Raw genomic sequence first — 7,892 nt, 5'->3', positions numbered from 1 at the left:
AGCCAAAGCGCCGTAAAACTTTGGGAAACAAAATCATTTTATGCTTGGACCCTTATCATTTAAATTGAGGGTATTCAGACAGGTTTCACAGGATTTTATGCGTTCTTTCTTAGGCCTGATCGCCCTGGACACTGCCCATTCCAGCACAGGGCCGCACCCACCTCCGGCATTGTTTTACACTTCAGTCAGGTGGGGGTTGTGGGCAGTCAAGAGCTTAGGAGACTTTTTACGGAGAGAATGAGGACTCAGCCTAAGACAAAGCCGAGGGTTGAGGGTCCATCACCCCTTTTTTGTAGTCCCCTAAGTCCTTCCCTGACGGCTTCTCGAGACTGTACCTGTCTTAGGTTGTCCCTCCCTTGAGGAATCTCACCCGTCATTGGCTAACCGGTCATCCCCCTGGGGCCAGGCGGCGTGGAGTAGGCTGCACCCCTGCCAGGAAGATAAGTTTTGTCTCCTTAGTGGCTTATGGTCTCAAGGTCTTTTTACTCAGCCTTAGCCATGGGGAGTTACAGCTTCTGAAACCAGGAAGGGCGGTTCCCAACACCAAACAACCTGTTCACCCCAACGAAAACTTCATCGTAGTGAATTACCTTAAATTAAGTCTCACAATACTTGGAAAGCATGGCGTGCTTGTCAACAGTTTAAATGTGGATACTGCAGCTGCAAATGGACTTGCCCAAGGTCAAAAGAAATGAGATGGTGAGTTGGTATTGGACCTCAGGTCTCTCCCTGTCCAAAACTCCCTGTTCCTAGTCTGCACTTACCACTTACCACGGGCCAGGCACTGAGCTCCGACCCTAAAAGTAGAGCCACAAAGAAGAGGTTAGTAAACAAACGGACAGAACACCTGTTTTCTCTTCAGCCTGTCCCAGCTCGAAGGCATGTATTCATCTGGTTTCTGAGGTTTCCGACAGGCATTGCCAACCCAATGGCACCGCCTCAGCAAGGAAACAGGTACAGACCCAGAGCAGACCGGGGACAAGTCATGCCATCAAAAGAAGCACCAAGGAATTATTCCAAACAAAGAAGAATGTGACTTGAACTTAACATGGCAAGTCTCCTTGAAGGAGAAACCTCTTGAGATGGCCTTTGAAAGAGGCTTTGGCTTCATGCATCAAACATTAACCAGAAAAAAATTCCCACAAAAACACCTCACATTGGAAGGGACAGAGAAGTAGGAGGTAGCAAAATAGTGCATTCTTTAGGGTAAATATAATTATACAAATTTATAAACAGAGGTGAAACTCAGTGGGTCAGCTAATGTAAGGCTTTAAAAATAACACCCTATGGAATTAGTATCTGATTTTTAAGGCAATTGCCTTAAGGTTCAGCTGTGACTGCCACCCAGTAGGTGAGGCTGGGGTTTGATCTTTTCCTTTGCAAGTCAAAATAGCACTTTATCCTCTGTTCATGTTAATTCAAAAAGCTACTCAATAAATTCTGCTTTACTCCTGATACTGAGACTTTTTTTTATGGAAACTTGAGGTGCAGACATTATTTTTTTCTCTACCTATGAAAGGTTATTAAATTCAGACTGCACCAAGAAATTGGATGGCTCAGATACAAAGCTGAATGCTTTATCGGTTCACGGAGAAAGATGTTCCTTTTGTAATTACTTTGAAGTAATATCACAAGATGGTTTTAACGGGCTGTTTTCCCCCCATAATTGTGTCTTGATTTAGTCTCCACGAACATGTGTGTGCATTTGTGTGAACTCCAGTTTTGCCGTATGTAAATTGGAGATACAACTCCCGCCTCTCTGAGTTTAGTTTTAGGATTAGCCATGATGTATATTAAGCCACAGGCTGTACCTGCCATGGAGTAGGCAGTGAGCACTGTAACCGCTGTTAATCATACACGGGCCAGTGCTCACAGAATATTACAGAAGCTGGGGCTTTGCTCATGGGCATGGTTTCAAATAATAGATGCAACACTTAATTTCTGTGCAATCCTGGACAAGTTATCTTGGATCTTCAGTTCGCAAATGAGGCCAAATAGATTTTAAACTGGGTGCACATTAGAGTATTTTCCAATTTTGTCTTTTCCAATTATGCCGAGCCATGCTACCCTCGCAAAACAGTATCTTACCGCCGTGAATGTACACCTGTGAGTCTCATTTGGATGCTTAATGGTACTTGTTTAACTAGATTAGAGTCTTGGAGTCCTTAATTCCAGGGCTTTCTCTCAGGTTTTGAGTGCATAAGAATTAGTATCTATCTGGCATGAACACTCCCGCTAAACAACCATAAGAAGAAAAGCTAGCTAATGATGATTATATTGTGACAGTACCTCGAAGTAATTTTGGTAGAAAATTATAGTGAAGGTTTTTGTACAGGGTTATTTGCAAACCACTCCTTGCAGTTACATGACCCTACAAAAATCAACCACAACACACTGTACACTTCTTCCTGTGGTAGTTACGTCGTGTACTTTCCCTTTGGAAAGGAGAGACTACACCCCATACCGCACTACTTGCCTGTAACCTTCGACGTGTAGTAACTTCTGAGTGCAGAGTTACCCATGAGGAAATGCTAGGGAAAGGATGATGTGACATTAGTTTCAGGCTTGTCCAAGCCCATTTTGAACCCACAAATCGTAGATTTCCCAAACTAAGCATTTTGTAAATGCAAACAAAAGTAGATTTTAAAGGCACGATCTGTATTTTGGGGGCGAGACAAGCAAATGAAACAGCAAAGCTTCCAACACAATTCACATACCTGTAATTGGCTCTTGGTGTATGGGTGCAAATACCTTTAAACACCATGCATAACTGTTTACAACACTTCTATTTTCACTATATTTGAACATAAAAGTTCACTTGGCAAGAATAAGATTTTCCTTTGCCTGTACTATGACTTTATTTCTTATTTATGTTTCAAACAGAAAAATATTGCCAACCCTTCCCTTTGAAAGCCATTTTTAAGGAGAATAAATAGCCATTCAATGTTTTTGTGGGTCGCTGACTTGATGCAATCAATAGTAAATTTTGAAGTGCTTTCTTGGAACACAGTGCCATTTTCTATATGCGGTAAGGGGCAAGAATCCAAACAGGCACGATATTACACATAGCTAACGCTTGCTTTGCTGTTTCAACTGAACGGAGTGGTTAGTTCTGCTGTGGTTTGTTGAAGTAATACAGTGTTTATTGACAATCCTTTCTTACTTACACTGGACTAATGCTGGCTTTTGACGAGTCCTTGTCGGAGATATTTTGAAATGCAATCATTATTGTCTGTTTTAAGATCTACCGCTGAGGAAATTGAGTGATTTCGTGGTCCCTTCCTAAGGCGTCAGTACGGGGGTCTGCCATTACTTGGATAGTTCATTAGATACAAGCTGCCTAGTTTCTCGATGCCCCAGTTTCTTTCAAAATAAAGTGGAAACATAGGCTAAGTTTCTTTGTAAGACTAAGGCCTCTTTCTGCAATGGCTTTCAGACTCCTCTGATGCGAGGAAGTGCAATCTAAGTTTAGCCTGGAGAATCTTAAACTTGAGATTCTCCAGGTGAATTTTATATGAGGACTTCTTCATTTGAGTAAAAAAATATGTCAAGCCGTAAATAATTATTAGTAGGTAAATAGTTAAGTTGGACAGCGATCACAAAATGTTGGCTTAAAATATCGTTTAGTGCCCTAGAGAAATGTGTGTGACTCCCAAACATTAAAAATACCGCACTGAATGGTAAGTGAATCACACGTAGAAAGTATTCCACGACAGCAATAATTATTTGACGGTTACTGCTCTCCTCCCTCGATCTGCACTGATAATAAAGTTTATTCCAGAAGAAAGCAATGTGGCTTCAGTAACACTTTGCAAGTGTGTGTTCTGCAGTACAAGTTCTGCAAGCGACTTATTGGTGTTCTACTGTAAAATGGTTCTTAGACTAATGAGTTTGAGAAATGAGCCAAATAATACCAAACAGGACTTTAAACTGCAGGATTCTCTGGAACTTTTAGGATGTTGGTACTCATTCTGGACTTTGAGAAAAATAGTTCATATTTTGATATAAATCCAATGCTATCACTTTTTTTTCTATTCATAGTACTTTTTCTGTGTTCTGTCCAAGAAATCTTTACTTACCTCACGAGTGCAAAGATTTCCTCCTGAGCTTTCTATAGAGTTTATTTTTTAATTTTTACACTTACTGTGTTAATTTTTATGAGTGATATGAGTTTGGGAATGGAAATTTTTTTTCAGCTAAAAACCCAGTTGTTTCTATATGATTTGTCAAATAGATTATTGTTTCACTTTTGCCTTAGCACAATTGCCAAGACAAATTAGCCGTCTACCTGCGGGTTTTTTTTTTCTGACCTGTTTATTCTGTTCCATTGCTTTTTGTGTGTATTCTTATGCCATTACTACATTACTCTATTGCTCGGGCCTTTTATAACTTAATATATTAAGTCTTGATATCTGGTAGTATAAATTCTCCCACATTGTTCTTTTAAAAAAGTGCTTAGCCTCTTTTAGCTTCCCCAGATTTGCATATCAATTTCACAATCAGCCCCTCCTGCTGCACCAGAAGGCCTGCCTGGATTGCTTGGAATGGATAGGTATGCGGTGTGGGGGGAGGGGGGACAGACATTTCGATGTTAAATCTGCCAACTCATGAATATGGTATCTTTTGGAACATTTAGATGAAGAGTTGATAAACTTTTTCTGTGAAGGGCAAGGTCATAAATGTTGTTTAAGCTTCGATAAATTATACGGTCCCTTGGAACGTCTCAACTGCCAAAGCAGTAGTACCTGAAAGAAACACATGGGTGGGGCTGAGTTGTGAAAACGAAACGGGCCGGGAGCTGCAGGCCAGGGTTTGTCAGCCTTGGATTGAGATCTCTCCAGCTTCTCCCCGTTGGGTTCTGTAGTTTGCAGAGGTTGCGCCGTTAAATGTGCGCTTTCGTAAATTATATGAAAACATTTTGTAATTTCTAATGATTGATGTATAAAGCCTAAAATTTATATTCATAGATTTCTTGCATCCTGCTACATTTGCTTCTATGACTAGGAATTTTACAGGTAGGTTCCTCAGGAACTGATTCTCTGCAAATAAAGAACTTTCAGCCATTTCTTTTCATTCTTTATGACTTTTTTCCTTTTCCTACATTATTGCACTGTCCAGGCTCCCCACTATCAGTTGAATGGGAGTGACGAAAGCAGACATCTTTGCTTGGAGCTGACTTTAGGAGTCAGACATTCATCATTCACTACCAAGCAAAGCAGTGGCTATAGAAGTTTTTGTAGTTGCTCTTTAACAGGTTGAGAGAGTTTCCCTCCATCCCTCGTGTGCTGAGGGGTTCATCATGGCTGCACGTTGAATTTGGTCAAATTCTTTTTCTCCTTTGTTCCATTACTACTGAGCATGACACTGATTGGCTTTTAAATGTTAAATCAGCTTTGCATTCATTACATGGATAATCCCCATTTGTTCTTGAGGTATTATCCTTTTTATACATTAGATTAGATAGTTAATATTTTGTTAAGAATTTTTGTGCTATGTTCAGAAAAATATGCTGCTGTAGATTTCTTTTCATGGAATATCATTGCTGGTTCTGCCAGAGTAATTATGAACTCATAAAATAAGTTGAGAAGTGTTCTTTTCCCCTATATTTTCTTAAAGAGTTTGTATATGATTGGCACTATTTTTCCTTAATTGTTTAATAGAATCTGCCAATGAATCCATTCTGGTCTGTAGTTTTATCTGCGGGAAGGATTTTAATTATGAATTAAATTTCTATAATGGATATAGATTAATTTAAACATTCTATTTGTGTGTGTGTATGTATATGTATCAGCCTTTGTAACTTGTGGCTTTCAAGGAGTTTGTCCCTTTAAGTGTCAAATTTATTGCCACCAACTTGATTTTTACATTCTTTATTTTTTTGTCTATCGTGTATGTAGTGATGTCTCCTCTTTCAATGTTGATACTGGCAACTCTGTATTTTCTCTTCTTTTTCTTTGAGCAATTTAACTACAGGTTTACCAATTTTATTGATCTTTTCAAGTAAATAACTTGTTTTCATTGATTTTTTCTATTCCATTTCAGCTTTTTATCTATCATTTCCTTCCTTTGTATATAGTTTCCTCTTTTTTCCTAGTTTAAGGTGGAAGCTTACTCTATTAATTTTAACCTTTTTTATTTGTAATGTAAGTATTGACAACTGTACATTTTTCTCTCAGTTGCATCCTGTAAATTTTGATACATTTTCTTTTCATTATCATTCATTTCAAAGTATTTCACAATTTCCTCTATGATTTCTTTCTTTGATACATGGTTGATTTCAAACTTTCTGTTTATTTTGGAGAACGGTCAGAACACACGTTGGGAAACTATCAAACATGGCTGTTGTTTAAATTTAGTACATAAAGCATGGGCAGGAGACAGCCTGGGGAGTGAGTCAATATGACACTCTCATATGATATATATGCGTGGATATAGATTAGACAGGTACTGACATAGATACATGCACTCTCCTGTTACAGATCTAAGATAATTTGAACTGGACTTTGATTGACAAGGGCAGCCTTAAAAGACTGTTCAGAGCCGTACTGTCAGCGCGACTTTATTTTATTTATTTTATTTAAACCGCTTCTTTCCCCTACTAAGTACCAAAACATTTAGGATTCCATATACTTTTAAATACAATAAGAATTAAGTCTGTTACTACATAATTGTCTTTCATAATCTGGAGCTTGGAACTAGGTGTCCTTTCCCCTCTTTCTGTGAGTACACCTTTACACTTCAGTGCAGACCAAATCATCCGTCCCTAACAGGACAGGGCGGGAGTCTGCCCGCTACTAGTCCTGCTGTTTCAGATTCTGCCAGCCTTTTGTCAGTGTGTCACCATATTCAGATAACCTATTTGCATCAGGTCTGTAACACCCAGGCCAGTGTCATCACAGAAGTGCAGTGAGACCAAGAAGCACACATTCAAGGAAACTGATGAGTTTCCTCGCTGGTAGTGGCTAATATTACTCTGCAGCAGACAAAATTGGACTGAGAAGTACCATCTGCAAGGCTTTTCCCCTCAGGAACCTTCTGTGTGACAGGCAGGGGTTGTCGATTTAGAGGCCGCAGAGGGAGGGAATGTGTACTCAAGCCAGACTTCTGAGTTCAAATCCTTGCCGGGCCACTCGGTTGCATGTCACTGCGGGCACGCCCTGTAATCTCTCTCTGGGCCTTGGTTTCTCCGCTTGTAAAATGGAGAGAATAATAGTTCCTATCTCACAGCGTGGCTGTGAGGGTTTAATGAGTTAATATTTGTGCTTGACAAGCACCTGGGGACACACCCTAGGGACAATAGAAATATTAACCGGTACTGCCACAGCTCTGAAAAAGTAGTAGTTTAAGAAGCACTTGAAAATTTCAGTAATCTTTAAGAGGAAGAGTATTATTCCATTGGCAGGACCACCAAGGAATCAGAGATGGGAGCAGTGTTGAGGTAAGGCTACTTTTCACAGGTGCTTTAACCGTAATAGAAGTTGGGAGTATCCTAGGCCGTGTTTTCCAAACACCAGAAGATCAACTTGTTTTCTCGGCCTGCGGTTCGCTCTTCGGAAAATCATAAATAGAGTCGTAATCATGGACTTTGAACACCAAATCAGATGAGCTAATTTTAACTTTTTCCACGTAGCCTCAGAAGCTATAGGAAACATTTACTGGAAATTTATGTTAAAGGCAACTGCCCAATTGCCAAACATTGCCTTTGGGATGAAAAATTGGATACTAAAACTTATTAAACTATAATGTTATTGTTAATTCTTTAACTTCAGATAAATATTATGGTCACTTCTGTGAGTTTAATTTCTGCTGCTTTGCACATTATAATTTATTAGTGCTCTTAAGGCAGTTTCAAATTATTTCATCAATCTTGGTCTTTGCGTTTAACTTATACA

This window comes from Phyllostomus hastatus, unplaced genomic scaffold, assembly GCF_019186645.2.
Source record: "Phyllostomus hastatus isolate PE091 unplaced genomic scaffold, TTU_PhHast_1.1 phas_contig_159, whole genome shotgun sequence".
Taxonomy (NCBI): domain Eukaryota; kingdom Metazoa; phylum Chordata; class Mammalia; order Chiroptera; family Phyllostomidae; genus Phyllostomus; species Phyllostomus hastatus.
Note: the sequence above shows the minus strand (reverse complement) of the source record.